General features: G+C 47.3%; 1 protein-coding gene across 1 annotated transcript in view; it reads left to right on the forward strand.

Annotated features, from left to right (window-relative positions):
- The window catches only part of LOC140126350 (protocadherin gamma-C5-like), a 164,922-nt gene that overhangs the window by 66,806 nt on the left and 78,915 nt on the right, over nt 1-19,201 (forward strand). The gene's annotated exons all lie outside the window — the stretch shown is intronic.

A 19,201-nucleotide genomic window follows, 5' to 3' on the forward strand; every position in this document is an offset into this window, starting at 1 on the left:
ATGATGAAAACCCCAAACCTCCTCCTCCCAAAAACATCAGGAGGGTTCCTCTTAATTTACCCAGAGGCTAGTGGCGCTGGCATACATCTCTATGCAGGGCCTTTGCTGGCGTAGAATTGCGCTAAAACCTGCATCAGTTCATAATGCTGTTCCAGCCCTAGTGTGCGCTGTCAGACTACGTGGCTACTCCCAGAGCTGGCTGTCAGACTCCAGGGCCACCACCATAGTAGGCTGTTAGACTCCCGGGCCACCCCTACAGTCAGCTTTCGGTACCACTGGTCACTCTGAGAGCAGGCTATCTCTGTCCGCTTCATAGAACTAGATGGAGCAGCCAGTGCATGCGGGACTGGCTGCTCTGCTCTTCACGGTTACGACGTGCTCCGTTTTCGTGTTCCATATTGAGTCCCCTCACTGAGATGTTTAACGATCAAGAAGTCACCCCCAGTCCTCTGGATAGGTGCTAACTTGTATGTCACTGGAGAACCCCTTTACTTGGTTTTCCGTTAACCTTACAAAGTGTAAAGAAATGACTTTGTATCTGGTTCTGTATTGTACTATGGGAGGATTTTATCATACTCTGGCACATTGTGTGCTATTGTATGATGAAAACGCTGGCATCGGATATATCAGCATACCAGATATATCAGAAGGGTCCAGCCTCTTTAATTATTTAACATTTGGCGGCATTGGCGTACATCTTTATGAAATACTCTTACTGACTTAAAGTTGTGCTAAAACCTGCGCCTGTGCGGACCCCTGGAACACCATCGGGGCCGGATGGAAGACTTCTGCGTCACCCCCAGATCGGCCTGTAAGGCTCTGAGGCCTACCACAATGCGAGCTGTTAGACCATTGGGCTACCCCAAAAGCAGGCTGGAAGACACCTGTGTCAGCCCCTGAGCAAGCTGTAAGACTGCTGTTTCATATCCCATTTCCAGCTGTAAGTCTCCTGGTTTCACCAACAGTTCGAGCTGTAAGTCACCCAGGTCCACCCCAGTATGAGCTGTAAGACTCCTGGGTCACCTCAAGAGTAGGGCTACAAGACACCTTGCCCACCCCCAGTACGAGCTGTAAGACTCCAGGGCTACCTCCAGAGCAGGACTGTAAGACACCAAGGCCACCCCCAGGTTCAGCATAGCGCAGGTTGAGTGTAGAAATCATAATAGGGTTTAGAATGTAAAGTAGAAAGTCTTTGACCAGTTCAGTTAGCAGAGTTGCAAGGTATATGGTCCTGTTACTTTGGCCACCTTTTTGGTAAATTGATTAAAGGTTATTTCTACTAAAATGGTAGAATATTCATCTATTTTGGTGATGGTTAGGACGGCTGTAGGGGTTTATGGAGGAGGCCGTACTTTTTGTTTTTTAATAGGTGAACTTTAATCAATTTACATTTCATTGTAATGGGTTTCCTTGCAATATCTACAGGGCGTTACTCAATCACCTCGTATATGGTTTGCATTGTACTATGGAGGGAATTTATCATACGCTAGCATCATGCTCTGTTGTATGATGAAAATCCCAAACCTCCTCCTCCCAAAAACATCAGGAGGGTTCCTCTTAATTTACCCAGAGGCTAGTGGCCCTGGCATACATCTCTATCAGGGCCTTTGCTGGCGTAGAATTGCGCTAAAACCTGCATCAGTTCATAACGCTGTTCCAGCCCTAGTGTGCGCTGTCAGACTACTTGGCTACTCCAAGAGCTGGCTGTAAGACTCCAGGGCCACCACCATAGTAGGCTGTTAGACTCCCGGGCCACCCCTACAGTCAGCTTTCGGTACCACTGGTCACTCTGAGAGCAGGCTATCTCTGTCCGCTTCATAGAACTAGATGGAGCAGCCAGTGCATGCGGGACTGGCTGCTCTGCTCTTCACGGTTACGACGTGCTCCGTTTTCGTGTTCCATATTGAGTCCCCTCACTGAGATGTTTAACGATCAAGAAGTCACCCCCAGTCCTCTGGATAGGTGCTAACTTGTATATCACTGGAGAACCCCTTTACTTGGTTTTCCGTTAACCTTACAAAGTGTAACCAAATGACTTTGTATCTGGTTCTGTATTGTACTATGGGAGGATTTTATCATACTCTGGCACATTGTGCGCTATTGTATGATGAAAACGCTGGCATCGGATATATCAGCATACCAGATATATCAGAAGGGTCCAGCCTCTTTAATTATTTAACATTTGGCGGCATTGGCGTACATCTTTATGAAATACCCTTACTGACTTAAAGTTGTGCTAAAACCTGCGCCTGTGCGGACCCCTGGAACACCATCGGGCCGGATGGAAGACTTCTGCGTCACCCCCAGATCGGCCTGTAAGGCTCTGAGGCCTACCACAATGCGAGCTGTTAGACCATTGGGCTACCCCAAAAGCAGGCTGGAAGACACCTGTGTCAGCCCCTGAGCAAGCTGTAAGACTGCTGTTTCATATCCCATTTCCAGCTGTAAGTCTCCTGGTTTCACCAACAGTTTGAGCTGTAAGTCACCCAGGTCCACCCCAGTATGAGCTGTAAGACTCCTGGGTCACCTCAAGAGTAGGGCTACAAGACACCTTGCCCACCCCCAGTACGAGCTGTAAGACTCCAGGGCTACCTCCAGAGCAGGGCTGTAAGACACCAAGGCCACCCCCAGGTTCAGCATAGCGCAGGTTGAGTGTAGAAATCATAATAGGGTTTAGAATGTAAAGTAGAAAGTCTTTGACCAGTTCAGTTAGCAGAGTTGCAAGGTATATGGTCCTGTTACTTTGGCCACCTTTTTGGTAAATTGATTAAAGGTTATTTCTACTAAAATGGTAGAATATTCATCTATTTTGGTGATGGTTAGGACGGCTGTAGGGGTTTATGGAGGAGGCCGTACTTTTTGTTTTTTAATAGGTGAACTTTAATCAATTTCCATTTCATTGTAATGGGTTTCCTTGAAATATCTACAGGGCGTTACTCAATCAGCTCGTATATGGTTTGCATTGTACTATGGAGGGAATTTATCATACGCTAGCATCATGCTCTGTTGTATGATGAAAATCCCAAACCTCCTCCTCCCAAAAACATCAGGAGGGTTCCTCTTAATTTACCCAGAGGCTAGTGGCGCTGGCATACATCTCTATGCAGGGCCTTTGCTGGCGTAGAATTGCGCTAAAACCTGCATCAGTTCATAATGCTGTTCCAGCCCTAGTGTGCGCTGTCAGACTACGTGGCTACTCCCAGAGCTGGCTGTCAGACTCCAGGGCCACCACCATAGTAGGCTGTTAGACTCCCGGGCCACCCCTACAGTCAGCTTTCGGTACCACTGGTCACTCTGAGAGCAGGCTATCTCTGTCAGCTTCATAGAACTAGATAAAGCAGCCAGTGCATGCAGGACTGGCTGCTCTGCTCTTCACGGCTACGACGTGCTCCAATTTCGTGTTCCATATTGAGTCCCCTCACTGAGATGTTTAACGATCAAGAAGTCACCCCCAGTCCTCTGGATAGGTGCTAACTTGTATGTCACTGGAGAACCCCTTTACTTGGTTTTCCGTTAACCTTACAAAGTGTAACCAAATGACTTTGTATCTGGTTCTGTATTGTACTATGGGAGGATTTTATCATACTCTGGCACATTGTGCGCTATTGTATGATGAAAACGCTGGCATCGGATATATCAGCATACCAGATATATCAGAAGGGTCCAGCCTCTTTAATTATTTAACATTTGGCGGCATTGGCGTACATCTTTATGAAATACCCTTACTGACTTAAAGTTGTGCTAAAACCTGCGCCTGTGCGGACCCCTGGAACACCATCGGGGCCGGATGGAAGACTTCTGCGTCACCCCCAGATCGGCCTGTAAGGCTCTGAGGCCTACCACAATGCGAGCTGTTAGACCATAGGGCTACCCCAAAAGCAGGCTGGAAGACACCTGTGTCAGCCCCTGAGAAAGCTGTAAGACTGCTGTTTCATATCCCATTTCCAGCTGTAAGTCTCCTGGTTTCACCAACAGTTCGAGCTGTAAGTCACCCAGGTCCACCCCAGTATGAGCTGTAAGACTCCTGGGTCACCTCAAGAGTAGGGCTACAAGACACCTTGCCCACCCCCAGTACGAGCTGTAAGACTCCAGGGCTACCTCCAGAGCAGGGCTGTAAGACACCAAGGCCACCCCCAGGTTCAGCATAGCGCAGGTTGAGTGTAGAAATCATAATAGTGTTTAGAATGTAAAGTAGAAAGTCTTTGACCAGTTCAGTTAGCAGAGTTGCAAGGTATATGGTCCTGTTACTTTGGCCACCTTTTTGGTAAATTGATTAAAGGTTATTTCTACTAAAATGGTAGAATATTCATCTATTTTGGTGATGGTTAGGACGGCTGTAGGGGTTTATGGAGGAGGCCGTACTTTTTGTTTTTTAATAGGTGAACTTTAATCAATTTCCATTTCATTGTAATGAGTTTCCTTGAAATATCTACAGGGCGTTACTCAATCAGCTCGTATATGGTTTGCATTGTACTATGGAGGGAATTTATCATACGCTAGCATCATGCTCTGTTGTATGATGAAAATCCCAAACCTCCTCCTCCCAAAAACATCAGGAGGGTTCCTCTTAATTTACCCAGAGGCTAGTGGCCCTGGCATACATCTCTATGCAGGGCCTTTGCTGGCGTAGAATTGCGCTAAAACCTGCATCAGTTCATAATGCTGTTCCAGCCCTAGTGTGCGCTGTCAGACTACGTGGCTACTCCCAGAGCTGGCTGTCAGACTCCAGGGCCACCACCATAGTAGGCTGTTAGACTCCCGGGCCACCCCTACAGTCAGCTTTCGGTACCACTGGTCACTCTGAGAGCAGGCTATCTCTGTCAGCTTCATAGAACTAGATGGAGCAGCCAGTGCATGCAGGACTGGCTGCTCTGCTCTTCACGGTTACGACGTGCTCCGTTTTCGTGTTCCATATTGAGTCCCCTCACTGAGATGTTTAACGATCAAGAAGTCACCCCCAGTCCTCTGGATAGGTGCTAACTTGTATGTCACTGGAGAACCCCTTTACTTGGTTTTCCGTTAACCTTACAAAGTGTAACCAAATGACTTTGTATCTGGTTCTGTATTGTACTATGGGAGGATTTTATCATACTCTGGCACATTGTGCGCTATTGTATGATGAAAACGCTGGCATCGGATATATCAGCATACCAGATATATCAGAAGGGTCCAGCCTCTTTAATTATTTAACATTTGGCGGCATTGGCGTACATCTTTATGAATTACCCTAACTGACTTAAAGTTGTGCTAAAACCTGCGCCTGTGCGGACCCCTGGAACACCATCGGGGCCGGATGGAAGACTTCTGCGTCACCCCCAGATCGGCCTGTAAGGCTCTGAGGCCTACCACAATGCGAGCTGTTAGACCATTGGGCTACCCCAAAAGCAGGCTGGAAGACACCTGTGTCAGCCCCTGAGCAAGCTGTAAGACTGCTGTTTCATATCCCATTTCCAGCTGTAAGTCTCCTGGTTTCACCAACAGTTCGAGCTGTAAGTCACCCAGGTCCACCCCAGTATGAGCTGTAAGACTCCTGGGTCACCTCAAGAGTACGAGCTGTAAGACTCCAGGGCTACCTCCAGAGCAGGACTGTAAGACACCAAGGCCACCCCCAGGTTCAGCATAGCGCAGGTTGAGTGTAGAAATCATAATAGGGTTTAGAATGTAAAGTAGAAAGTCTTTGACCAGTTCAGTTAGCAGAGTTGCAAGGTATATGGTCCTGTTACTTTGGCCACCTTTTTGGTAAATTGATTAAAGGTTATTTCTACTAAAATGGTAGAATATTCATCTATTTTGGTGATGGTTAGGACGGCTGTAGGGGTTTATGGAGGAGGCCGTACTTTTTGTTTTTTAATAGGTGAACTTTAATCAATTTACATTTCATTGTAATGGGTTTCCTTGCAATATCTACAGGGCGTTACTCAATCACCTCGTATATGGTTTGCATTGTACTATGGAGGGAATTTATCATACGCTAGCATCATGCTCTGTTGTATGATGAAAATCCCAAACCTCCTCCTCCCAAAAACATCAGGAGGGTTCCTCTTAATTTACCCAGAGGCTAGTGGCCCTGGCATACATCTCTATCAGGGCCTTTGCTGGCGTAGAATTGCGCTAAAACCTGCATCAGTTCATAACGCTGTTCCAGCCCTAGTGTGCGCTGTCAGACTACTTGGCTACTCCAAGAGCTGGCTGTAAGACTCCAGGGCCACCACCATAGTAGGCTGTTAGACTCCCGGGCCACCCCTACAGTCAGCTTTCGGTACCACTGGTCACTCTGAGAGCAGGCTATCTCTGTCCGCTTCATAGAACTAGATGGAGCAGCCAGTGCATGCGGGACTGGCTGCTCTGCTCTTCACGGTTACGACGTGCTCCGTTTTCGTGTTCCATATTGAGTCCCCTCACTGAGATGTTTAACGATCAAGAAGTCACCCCCAGTCCTCTGGATAGGTGCTAACTTGTATATCACTGGAGAACCCCTTTACTTGGTTTTCCGTTAACCTTACAAAGTGTAACCAAATGACTTTGTATCTGGTTCTGTATTGTACTATGGGAGGATTTTATCATACTCTGGCACATTGTGCGCTATTGTATGATGAAAACGCTGGCATCGGATATATCAGCATACCAGATATATCAGAAGGGTCCAGCCTCTTTAATTATTTAACATTTGGCGGCATTGGCGTACATCTTTATGAAATACCCTTACTGACTTAAAGTTGTGCTAAAACCTGCGCCTGTGCGGACCCCTGGAACACCATCGGGCCGGATGGAAGACTTCTGCGTCACCCCCAGATCGGCCTGTAAGGCTCTGAGGCCTACCACAATGCGAGCTGTTAGACCATTGGGCTACCCCAAAAGCAGGCTGGAAGACACCTGTGTCAGCCCCTGAGCAAGCTGTAAGACTGCTGTTTCATATCCCATTTCCAGCTGTAAGTCTCCTGGTTTCACCAACAGTTTGAGCTGTAAGTCACCCAGGTCCACCCCAGTATGAGCTGTAAGACTCCTGGGTCACCTCAAGAGTAGGGCTACAAGACACCTTGCCCACCCCCAGTACGAGCTGTAAGACTCCAGGGCTACCTCCAGAGCAGGGCTGTAAGACACCAAGGCCACCCCCAGGTTCAGCATAGCGCAGGTTGAGTGTAGAAATCATAATAGGGTTTAGAATGTAAAGTAGAAAGTCTTTGACCAGTTCAGTTAGCAGAGTTGCAAGGTATATGGTCCTGTTACTTTGGCCACCTTTTTGGTAAATTGATTAAAGGTTATTTCTACTAAAATGGTAGAATATTCATCTATTTTGGTGATGGTTAGGACGGCTGTAGGGGTTTATGGAGGAGGCCGTACTTTTTGTTTTTTAATAGGTGAACTTTAATCAATTTCCATTTCATTGTAATGGGTTTCCTTGAAATATCTACAGGGCGTTACTCAATCAGCTCGTATATGGTTTGCATTGTACTATGGAGGGAATTTATCATACGCTAGCATCATGCTCTGTTGTATGATGAAAATCCCAAACCTCCTCCTCCCAAAAACATCAGGAGGGTTCCTCTTAATTTACCCAGAGGCTAGTGGCGCTGGCATACATCTCTATGCAGGGCCTTTGCTGGCGTAGAATTGCGCTAAAACCTGCATCAGTTCATAATGCTGTTCCAGCCCTAGTGTGCGCTGTCAGACTACGTGGCTACTCCCAGAGCTGGCTGTCAGACTCCAGGGCCACCACCATAGTAGGCTGTTAGACTCCCGGGCCACCCCTACAGTCAGCTTTCGGTACCACTGGTCACTCTGAGAGCAGGCTATCTCTGTCAGCTTCATAGAACTAGATGGAGCAGCCAGTGCATGCAGGACTGGCTGCTCTGCTCTTCACGGCTACGACGTGCTCCATTTTCGTGTTCCATATTGAGTCCCCTCACTGAGATGTTTAACGATCAAGAAGTCACCCCCAGTCCTCTGGATAGGTGCTAACTTGTATGTCACTGGAGAACCCCTTTACTTGGTTTTCCGTTAACCTTACAAAGTGTAACCAAATGACTTTGTATCTGGTTCTGTATTGTACTATGGGAGGATTTTATCATACTCTGGCACATTGTGCGCTATTGTATGATGAAAACGCTGGCATCGGATATATCAGCATACCAGATATATCAGAAGGGTCCAGCCTCTTTAATTATTTAACATTTGGCGGCATTGGCGTACATCTTTATGAAATACCCTTACTGACTTAAAGTTGTGCTAAAACCTGCGCCTGTGCGGACCCCTGGAACACCATCGGGGCCGGATGGAAGACTTCTGCGTCACCCCCAGATCGGCCTGTAAGGCTCTGAGGCCTACCACAATGCGAGCTGTTAGACCATAGGGCTACCCCAAAAGCAGGCTGGAAGACACCTGTGTCAGCCCCTGAGAAAGCTGTAAGACTGCTGTTTCATATCCCATTTCCAGCTGTAAGTCTCCTGGTTTCACCAACAGTTCGAGCTGTAAGTCACCCAGGTCCACCCCAGTATGAGCTGTAAGACTCCTGGGTCACCTCAAGAGTACGAGCTGTAAGACTCCAGGGCTACCTCCAGAGCAGGACTGTAAGACACCAAGGCCACCCCCAGGTTCAGCATAGCGCAGGTTGAGTGTAGAAATTATAATAGGGTTTAGAATGTAAAGTAGAAAGTCTTTGACCAGTTCAGTTAGCAGAGTTGCAAGGTATATGGTCCTGTTACTTTGGCCACCTTTTTGGTAAATTGATTAAAGGTTATTTCTACTAAAATGGTAGAATATTCATCTATTTTGGTGATGGTTAGGACGGCTGTAGGGGTTTATGGAGGAAGCCGTACTTTTTGTTTTTTAATAGGTGAACTTTAATTAATTTACATTTCATTGTAATGGGTTTCCTTGAAATATCTACAGGGCTTTACTCAATCACCTCGTATATGGTTTGCATTGTACTATGGAGGGAATTTATCATACGCTAGCATCATGCTCTGTTGTATGATGAAAATCCCAAACCTCCTCCTCCCAAAAACATCAGGAGGGTTCCTCTTAATTTACCCAGAGGCTGGTGGCCCTGGCATACATCTCTATGCAGGGCCTTTGCTGGCGTAGAATTGCGCTAAAACCTGCATCAGTTCATAACGCTGTTCCAGCCCTAGTGTGCGCTGTCAGACTACTTGGCTACTCTAAGAGCTGGCTGTAAGACTCCAGGGCCACCACCATAGTAGGCTGTTAGACTCCCGGGCCACCCCTACAGTCAGCTTTCGGTACCACTGGTCACTCTGAGAGCAGGCTATCTCTGTCAGCTTCATAGAACTAGATGGAGCAGCCAGTGCATGCGGGACTGGCTGCTCTGCTCTTCACGGTTACGACGTGCTCCGTTTTCGTGTTCCATATTGAGTCCCCTCACTGAGATGTTTAACGATCAAGAAGTCACCCCCAGTCCTCTGGATAGGTGCTAACTTGTATGTCACTGGAGAACCCCTTTACTTGGTTTTCCGTTAACCTTACAAAGTGTAACCAAATGACTTTGTATCTGGTTCTGTATTGTACTATGGGAGGATTTTATCATACTCTGGCACATTGTGCGCTATTGTATGATGAAAACGCTGGCATCGGATATATCAGCATACCAGATATATCAGAAGGGTCCAGCCTCTTTAATTATTTAACATTTGGCGGCATTGGCGTACATCTTTATGAAATACCCTACCTGACTTAAAGTTGTGCTAAAACCTGCGCCTGTGCGGACCCCTGGAACACCATCGGGGCCGGATGGAAGACTTCTGCGTCACCCCCAGATCGGCCTGTAAGGCTCTGAGGCCTACCACAGTGCGAGCTGTTAGACCATTGGGCTACCCCAAAAGCAGGCTGGAAGACACCTGTGTCAGCCCCTGAGCAAGCTGTAAGACTGCTGTTTCATATCCCATTTCCAGCTGTAAGTCTCCTGGTTTCACCAACAGTTCGAGCTGTAAGTCATCCAGGTCCACCCCAGTATGAGCTGTAAGACTCCTGGGTCACCTCAAGAGTAGGGCTACAAGACACCTTGCCCACCCCCAGTACGAGCTGTAAGACTCCAGGGCTACCTCCAGAGCAGGGCTGTAAGACACCAAGGCCACCCCCAGGTTCAGCATAGCGCAGGTTGAGTGTAGAAATCATAATAGGGTTTAGAATGTAAAGTAGAAAGTCTTTGACCAGTTCAGTTAGCAGAGTTGCAAGGTATATGGTCCTGTTACTTTGGCCACCTTTTTGGTAAATTGATTAAAGGTTATTTCTACTAAAATGGTAGAATATTCATCTATTTTGGTGATGGTTAGGACGGCTGTAGGGGTTTATGGAGGAGGCCGTACTTTTTGTTTTTTAATAGGTGAACTTTAATCAATTTCCATTTCATTGTAATGGGTTTCCTTGAAATATCTACAGGGCGTTACTCAATCAGCTCGTATATGGTTTGCATTGTACTATGGAGGGAATTTATCATACGCTAGCATCATGCTCTGTTGTATGATGAAAATCCCAAACCTCCTCCTCCCAAAAACATCAGGAGGGTTCCTCTTAATTTACCCAGAGGCTAGTGGCGCTGGCATACATCTCTATGCAGGGCCTTTGCTGGCGTAGAATTGCGCTAAAACCTGCATCAGTTCATAATGCTGTTCCAGCCCTAGTGTGCGCTGTCAGACTACGTGGCTACTCCCAGAGCTGGCTGTCAGACTCCAGGGCCACCACCATAGTAGGCTGTTAGACTCCCGGGCCACCCCTACAGTCAGCTTTCGGTACCACTGGTCACTCTGAGAGCAGGCTATCTCTGTCAGCTTCATAGAACTAGATGGAGCAGCCAGTGCATGCAGGACTGGCTGCTCTGCTCTTCACGGCTACGACGTGCTCCATTTTCGTGTTCCATATTGAGTCCCCTCACTGAGATGTTTAACGATCAAGAAGTCACCCCCAGTCCTCTGGATAGGTGCTAACTTGTATGTCACTGGAGAACCCCTTTACTTGGTTTTCCGTTAACCTTACAAAGTGTAACCAAATGACTTTGTATCTGGTTCTGTATTGTACTATGGGAGGATTTTATCATACTCTGGCACATTGTGCGCTATTGTATGATGAAAACGCTGGCATCGGATATATCAGCATACCAGATATATCAGAAGGGTCCAGCCTCTTTAATTATTTAACATTTGGCGGCATTGGCGTACATCTTTATGAAATACCCTAACTGACTTAAAGTTGTGCTAAAACCTGCGCCTGTGCGGACCCCTGGAACACCATCGGGGCCGGATGGAAGACTTCTGCGTCACCCCCAGATCGGCCTGTAAGGCTCTGAGGCCTACCACAGTGCGAGCTGTTAGACCATTGGGCTACCCCAAAAGCAGGCTGGAAGACACCTGTGTCAGCCCCTGAGCAAGCTGTTAGACTGCTGTTTCATATCCCATTTCCAGCTGTAAGTCTCCTGGTTTCACCAACAGTTCGAGCTGTAAGTCACCCAGGTCCACCCCAGTATGAGCTGTAAGACTCCTGGGTCACCTCAAGAGTAGGGCTACAAGACACCTTGCCCACCCCCAGTACGAGCTGTAAGACTCCAGGGCTACCTCCAGAGCAGGGCTGTAAGACACCAAGGCCACCCCCAGGTTCAGCATAGCGCAGGTTGAGTGTAGAAATCATAATAGGGATTAGAATGTAAAGTAGAAAGTCTTTGACCAGTTCAGTTAGCAGAGTTGCAAGGTATATGGTCCTGTTACTTTGGCCACCTTTTTGGTAAATTGATTAAAGGTTATTTCTACTAAAATGGTAGAATATTCATCTATTTTGGTGATGGTTAGGACGGCTGTAGGGGTTTATGGAGGAGGCCGTACTTTTTGTTTTTTAATAGGTGAACTTTAATCAATTTCCATTTCATTGTAATGAGTTTCCTTGAAATATCTACAGGGCGTTACTCAATCAGCTCGTATATGGTTTGCATTGTACTATGGAGGGAATTTATCATACGCTAGCATCATGCTCTGTTGTATGATGAAAACCCCAAACCTCCTCCTCCCAAAAACATCAGGAGGGTTCCTCTTAATTTACCCAGAGGCTAGTGGCGCTGGCATACATCTCTATGCAGGGCCTTTGCTGGCGTAGAATTGCGCTAAAACCTGCATCAGTTCATAATGCTGTTCCAGCCCTAGTGTGCGCTGTCAGACTACGTGGCTACTCCCAGAGCTGGCTGTCAGACTCCAGGGCCACCACCATAGTAGGCTGTTAGACTCCCGGGCCACCCCTACAGTCAGCTTTCGGTACCACTGGTCACTCTGAGAGCAGGCTATCTCTGTCCGCTTCATAGAACTAGATGGAGCAGCCAGTGCATGCGGGACTGGCTGCTCTGCTCTTCACGGTTACGACGTGCTCCGTTTTCGTGTTCCATATTGAGTCCCCTCACTGAGATGTTTAACGATCAAGAAGTCACCCCCAGTCCTCTGGATAGGTGCTAACTTGTATGTCACTGGAGAACCCCTTTACTTGGTTTTCCATTAACCTTACAAAGTGTAACCAAATGACTTTGTATCTGGTTCTGTATTGTACTATGGGAGGATTTTATCATACTCTGGCACATTGTGCGCTATTGTATGATGAAAACGCTGGCATCGGATATATCAGCATACCAGATATATCAGAAGGGTCCAGCCTCTTTAATTATTTAACATTTGGCGGCATTGGCGTTCATCTTTATGAAATACTCTTACTGACTTAAAGTTGTGCTAAAACCTGCGCCTGTGCGGACCCCTGGAACACCATCGGGGCCGGATGGAAGACTTCTGCGTCACCCCCAGATCGGCCTGTAAGGCTCTGAGGCCTACCACAATGCGAGCTGTTAGACCATTGGGCTACCCCAAAAGCAGGCTGGAAGACACCTGTGTCAGCCCCTGAGCAAGCTGTAAGACTGCTGTTTCATATCCCATTTCCAGCTGTAAGTCTCCTGGTTTCACCAACAGTTCGAGCTGTAAGTCACCCAGGTCCACCCCAGTATGAGCTGTAAGACTCCTGGGTCACCTCAAGAGTAGGGCTACAAGACACCTTGCCCACCCCCAGTACGAGCTGTAAGACTCCAGGGCTACCTCCAGAGCAGGACTGTAAGACACCAAGGCCACCCCCAGGTTCAGCATAGCGCAGGTTGAGTGTAGAAATCATAATAGTGTTTAGAATGTAAAGTAGAAAGTCTTTGACCAGTTCAGTTAGCAGAGTTGCAAGGTATATGGTCCTGTTACTTTGGCCACCTTTTTGGTAAATTGATTAAAGGTTATTTCTGCTAAAATGGTAGAATATTCATCTATTTTGGTGATGGTTAGGACGGCTGTAGGGGTTTATGGAGGAGGCCGTACTTTTTGTTTTTTAATAGGTGAACTTTAATCAATTTCCATTTCATTGTAATGAGTTTCCTTGAAATATCTACAGGGCGTTACTCAATCAGCTCGTATATGGTTTGCATTGTACTATGGAGGGAATTTATCATACGCTAGCATCATGCTCTGTTGTATGATGAAAATCCCAAACCTCCTCCTCCCAAAAACATCAGGAGGGTTCCTCTTAATTTACCCATAGGCTAGTGGCCCTGGCATACATCTCTATCAGGGCCTTTGCTGGCGTAGAATTGCGCTAAAACCTGCATCAGTTCATAATGCTGTTCCAGCCCTAGTGTGCGCTGTCAGACTACGTGGCTACTCCCAGAGCTGGCTGTCAGACTCCAGGGCCACCACCATAGTAGGCTGTTAGACTCCCGGGCCACCCCTACAGTCAGCTTTCGGTACCACTGGTCACTCTGAGAGCAGGCTATCTCTGTCAGCTTCATAGAACTAGATGGAGCAGCCAGTGCATGCGGGACTGGCTGCTCTGCTCTTCACGGTTACGACGTGCTCCGTTTTCGTGTTCCATATTGAGTCCCCTCACTGAGATGTTTAACGATCAAGAAGTCACCCCCAGTCCTCTGGATAGGTGCTAACTTGTATGTCACTGGAGAACCCCTTTACTTGGTTTTCCGTTAACCTTACAAAGTGTAACCAAATGACTTTGTATCTGGTTCTGTATTGTACTATGGGAGGATTTTATCATACTCTGGCACATTGTGCGCTATTGTATGATGAAAACGCTGGCATCGGATATATCAGCATACCAGATATATCAGAAGGGTCCAGCCTCTTTAATTATTTAACATTTGGCGGCATTGGCGTACATCTTTATGAAATACCCTAACTGACTTAAAGTTGTGCTAAAACCTGCGCATGTGCGGACCCCTGGAACACCATCGGGGCCGGATGGAAGACTTCTGCGTCACCCCCAGATCGGCCTGTAAGGCTCTGAGGCCTACCACAATGCGAGCTGTTAGACCATTGGGCTACCCCAAAAGCAGGCTGGAAGACACCTGTGTCAGCCCCTGAGCAAGCTGTTAGACTGCTGTTTCATATCCCATTTCCAGCTGTAAGTCTCCTGGTTTCACCAACAGTTCGAGCTGTAAGTCACCCAGGTCCACCCCAGTATGAGCTGTAAGACTCCTGGGTCACCTCAAGAGTAGGGCTACAAGACACCTTGCCCACCCCCAGTACGAGCTGTAAGACTCCAGGGCTACCTCCAGAGCAGGGCTGTAAGACACCAAGGCCACCCCCAGGTTCAGCATAGCGCAGGTTGAGTGTAGAAATCATAATAGGGTTTAGAATGTAAAGTAGAAAGTCTTTGACCAGTTCAGTTAGCAGAGTTGCAAGGTATATGGTCCTGTTACTTTGGCCACCTTTTTGGTAAATTGATTAAAGGTTATTTCTACAAAAATGGTAGAATATTCATCTATTTTGGTGATGGTTAGGACGGCTGTAGGGGTTTATGGAGGAGGCCGTACTTTTTGTTTTTTAATAGGTGAACTTTAATCAATTTCCATTTCATTGTAATGAGTTTCCTTGAAATATCTACAGGGCGTTACTCAATCAGCTCGTATATGGTTTGCATTGTACTATGGAGGGAATTTATCATACGCTAGCATCATGCTCTGTTGTATGATGAAAACCCCAAACCTCCTCCTCCCAAAAACATCAGGAGGGTTCCTCTTAATTTACCCAGAGGCTAGTGGCGCTGGCATACATCTCTATGCAGGGCCTTTGCTGGCGTAGAATTGCGCTAAAACCTGCATCAGTTCATAATGCTGTTCCAGCCCTAGTGTGCGCTGTCAGACTACGTGGCTACTCCCAGAGCTGGCTGTCAGACTCCAGGGCCACCACCATAGTAGGCTGTTAGACTCCCGGGCCACCCCTACAGTCAGCTTTCGGTACCACTGGTCACTCTGAGAGCAGGCTATCTCTGTCCGCTTCATAGAACTAGATGGAGCAGCCAGTGCATGCGGGACTGGCTGCTCTGCTCTTCACGGTTACGACGTGCTCCGTTTTCGTGTTCCATATTGAGTCCCCTCACTGAGATGTTTAACGATCAAGAAGTCACCCCCAGTCCTCTGGATAGGTGCTAACTTGTATGTCACTGGAGAACCCCTTTACTTGGTTTTCCGTTAACCTTACAAAGTGTAACCAAATGACTTTGTATCTGGTTCTGTATTGTACTATGGGAGGATTTTATCATACTCTGGCACATTGTGTGCTATTGTATGATGAAAACGCTGGCATCGGATATATCAGCATACCAGATATATCAGAAGGGTCCAGCCTCTTTAATTATTTAACATTTGGCGGCATTGGCGTACATCTTTATGAAATACTCTTACTGACTTAAAGTTGTGCTAAAACCTGCGCCTGTGCGGACCCCTGGAACACCATCGGGGCCGGATGGAAGACTTCTGCGTCACCCCCAGATCGGCCTGTAAGGCTCTGAGGCCTACCACAATGCGAGCTGTTAGACCATTGGGCTACCCCAAAAGCAGGCTGGAAGACACCTGTGTCAGCCCCTGAGCAAGCTGTAAGACTGCTGTTTCATATCCCATTTCCAGCTGTAAGTCTCCTGGTTTCACCAACAGTTCGAGCTGTAAGTCACCCAGGTCCACCCCAGTATGAGCTGTAAGACTCCTGGGTCACCTCAAGAGTAGGGCTACAAGACACCTTGCCCACCCCCAGTACGAGCTGTAAGACTCCAGGGCTACCTCCAGAGCAGGACTGTAAGACACCAAGGCCACCCCCAGGTTCAGCATAGCGCAGGTTGAGTGTAGAAATCATAATAGGGTTTAGAATGTAAAGTAGAAAGTCTTTGACCAGTTCAGTTAGCAGAGTTGCAAGGTATATGGTCCTGTTACTTTGGCCACCTTTTTGGTAAATTGATTAAAGGTTATTTCTACTAAAATGGTAGAATATTCATCTATTTTGGTGATGGTTAGGACGGCTGTAGGGGTTTATGGAGGAGGCCGTACTTTTTGTTTTTTAATAGGTGAACTTTAATCAATTTACATTTCATTGTAATGGGTTTCCTTGAAATATCTACAGGGCGTTACTCAATCACCTCGTATATGGTTTGCATTGTACTATGGAGGGAATTTATCATACGCTAGCATCATGCTCTGTTGTATGATGAAAATCCCAAACCTCCTCCTCCCAAAAACATCAGGAGGGTTCCTCTTAATTTACCCAGAGGCTAGTGGCCCTGGCATACATCTCTATCAGGGCCTTTGCTGGCGTAGAATTGCGCTAAAACCTGCATCAGTTCATAACGCTGTTCCAGCCCTAGTGTGCGCTGTCAGACTACTTGGCTACTCCAAGAGCTGGCTGTAAGACTCCAGGGCCACCACCATAGTAGGCTGTTAGACTCCCGGGCCACCCCTACAGTCAGCTTTCGGTACCACTGGTCACTCTGAGAGCAGGCTATCTCTGTCCGCTTCATAGAACTAGATGGAGCAGCCAGTGCATGCGGGACTGGCTGCTCTGCTCTTCACGGTTACAACGTGCTCCGTTTTCGTGTTCCATATTGAGTCCCCTCACTGAGATGTTTAACGATCAAGAAGTCACCCCCAGTCCTCTGGATAGGTGCTAACTTGTATATCACTGGAGAACCCCTTTACTTGGTTTTCCGTTAACCTTACAAAGTGTAACCAAATGACTTTGTATCTGGTTCTGTATTGTACTATGGGAGGATTTTATCATACTCTGGCACATTGTGCGCTATTGTATGATGAAAACGCTGGCATCGGATATATCAGCATACCAGATATATCAGAAGGGTCCAGCCTCTTTAATTATTTAACATTTGGCGGCATTGGCGTACATCTTTATGAAATACCCTTACTGACTTAAAGTTGTGCTAAAACCTGCGCCTGTGCGGACCCCTGGAACACCATCGGGCCGGATGGAAGACTTCTGCGTCACCCCCAGATCGGCCTGTAAGGCTCTGAGGCCTACCACAATGCGAGCTGTTAGACCATTGGGCTACCCCAAAAGCAGGCTGGAAGACACCTGTGTCAGCCCCTGAGCAAGCTGTAAGACTGCTGTTTCATATCCCATTTCCAGCTGTAAGTCTCCTGGTTTCACCAACAGTTTGAGCTGTAAGTCACCCAGGTCCACCCCAGTATGAGCTGTAAGACTCCTGGGTCACCTCAAGAGTAGGGCTACAAGACACCTTGCCCACCCCCAGTACGAGCTGTAAGACTCCAGGGCTACCTCCAGAGCAGGGCTGTAAGACACCAAGGCCACCCCCAGGTTCAGCATAGCGCAGGTTGAGTGTAGAAATCATAATAGGGTTTAGAATGTAAAGTAGAAAGTCTTTGACCAGTTCAGTTAGCAGAGTTGCAAGGTATATGGTCCTGTTACTTTGGCCACCTTTTTGGTAAATTGATTAAAGGTTATTTCTACTAAAATGGTAGAATATTCATCTATTTTGGTGATGGTTAGGACGGCTGTAGGGGTTTATGGAGGAGGCCGTACTTTTTGTTTTTTAATAGGTGAACTTTAATCAATTTCCATTTCATTGTAATGGGTTTCCTTGAAATATCTACAGGGCGTTACTCAATCAGCTCGTATATGGTTTGCATTGTACTATGGAGGGAATTTATCATACGCTAGCATCATGCTCTGTTGTATGATGAAAATCCCAAACCTCCTCCTCCCAAAAACATCAGGAGGGTTCCTCTTAATTTACCCAGAGGCTAGTGGCGCTGGCATACATCTCTATGCAGGGCCTTTGCTGGCGTAGAATTGCGCTAAAACCTGCATCAGTTCATAATGCTGTTCCAGCCCTAGTGTGCGCTGTCAGACTACGTGGCTACTCCCAGAGCTGGCTGTCAGACTCCAGGGCCACCACCATAGTAGGCTGTTAGACTCCCGGGCCACCCCTACAGTCAGCTTTCGGTACCACTGGTCACTCTGAGAGCAGGCTATCTCTGTCAGCTTCATAGAACTAGATGGAGCAGCCAGTGCATGCAGGACTGGCTGCTCTGCTCTTCACGGCTACGACGTGCTCCATTTTCGTGTTCCATATTGAGTCCCCTCACTGAGATGTTTAACGATCAAGAAGTCACCCCCAGTCCTCTGGATAGGTGCTAACTTGTATGTCACTGGAGAACCCCTTTACTTGGTTTTCCGTTAACCTTACAAAGTGTAACCAAATGACTTTGTATCTGGTTCTGTATTGTACTATGGGAGGATTTTATCATACTCTGGCACATTGTGCGCTATTGTATGATGAAAACGCTGGCATCGGATATATCAGCATACCAGATATATCAGAAGGGTCCAGCCTCTTTAATTATTTAACATTTGGCGGCATTGGCGTACATCTTTATGAAATACCCTTACTGACTTAAAGTTGTGCTAAAACCTGCGCCTGTGCGGACCCCTGGAACACCATCGGGCCGGATGGAAGACTTCTGCGTCACCCCCAGATCGGCCTGTAAGGCTCTGAGGCCTACCACAATGCGAGCTGTTAGACCATTGGGCTACCCCAAAAGCAGGCTGGAAGACACCTGTGTCAGCCCCTGAGCAAGCTGTAAGACTGCTGTTTCATATCCCATTTCCAGCTGTAAGTCTCCTGGTTTCACCAACAGTTTGAGCTGTAAGTCACCCAGGTCCACCCCAGTATGAGCTGTAAGACTCCTGGGTCACCTCAAGAGTAGGGCTACAAGACACCTTGCCCACCCCCAGTACGAGCTGTAAGACTCCAGGGCTACCTCCAGAGCAGGACTGTAAGACACCAAGGCCACCCCCAGGTTCAGCATAGCGCAGGTTGAGTGTAGAAATCATAATAGTGTTTAGAATGTAAAGTAGAAAGTCTTTGACCA

The sequence above is a fragment of the Engystomops pustulosus genome, chromosome 4 (assembly GCF_040894005.1).
Source record: "Engystomops pustulosus chromosome 4, aEngPut4.maternal, whole genome shotgun sequence".
In the NCBI taxonomy this organism is placed as follows: domain Eukaryota; kingdom Metazoa; phylum Chordata; class Amphibia; order Anura; family Leptodactylidae; genus Engystomops; species Engystomops pustulosus.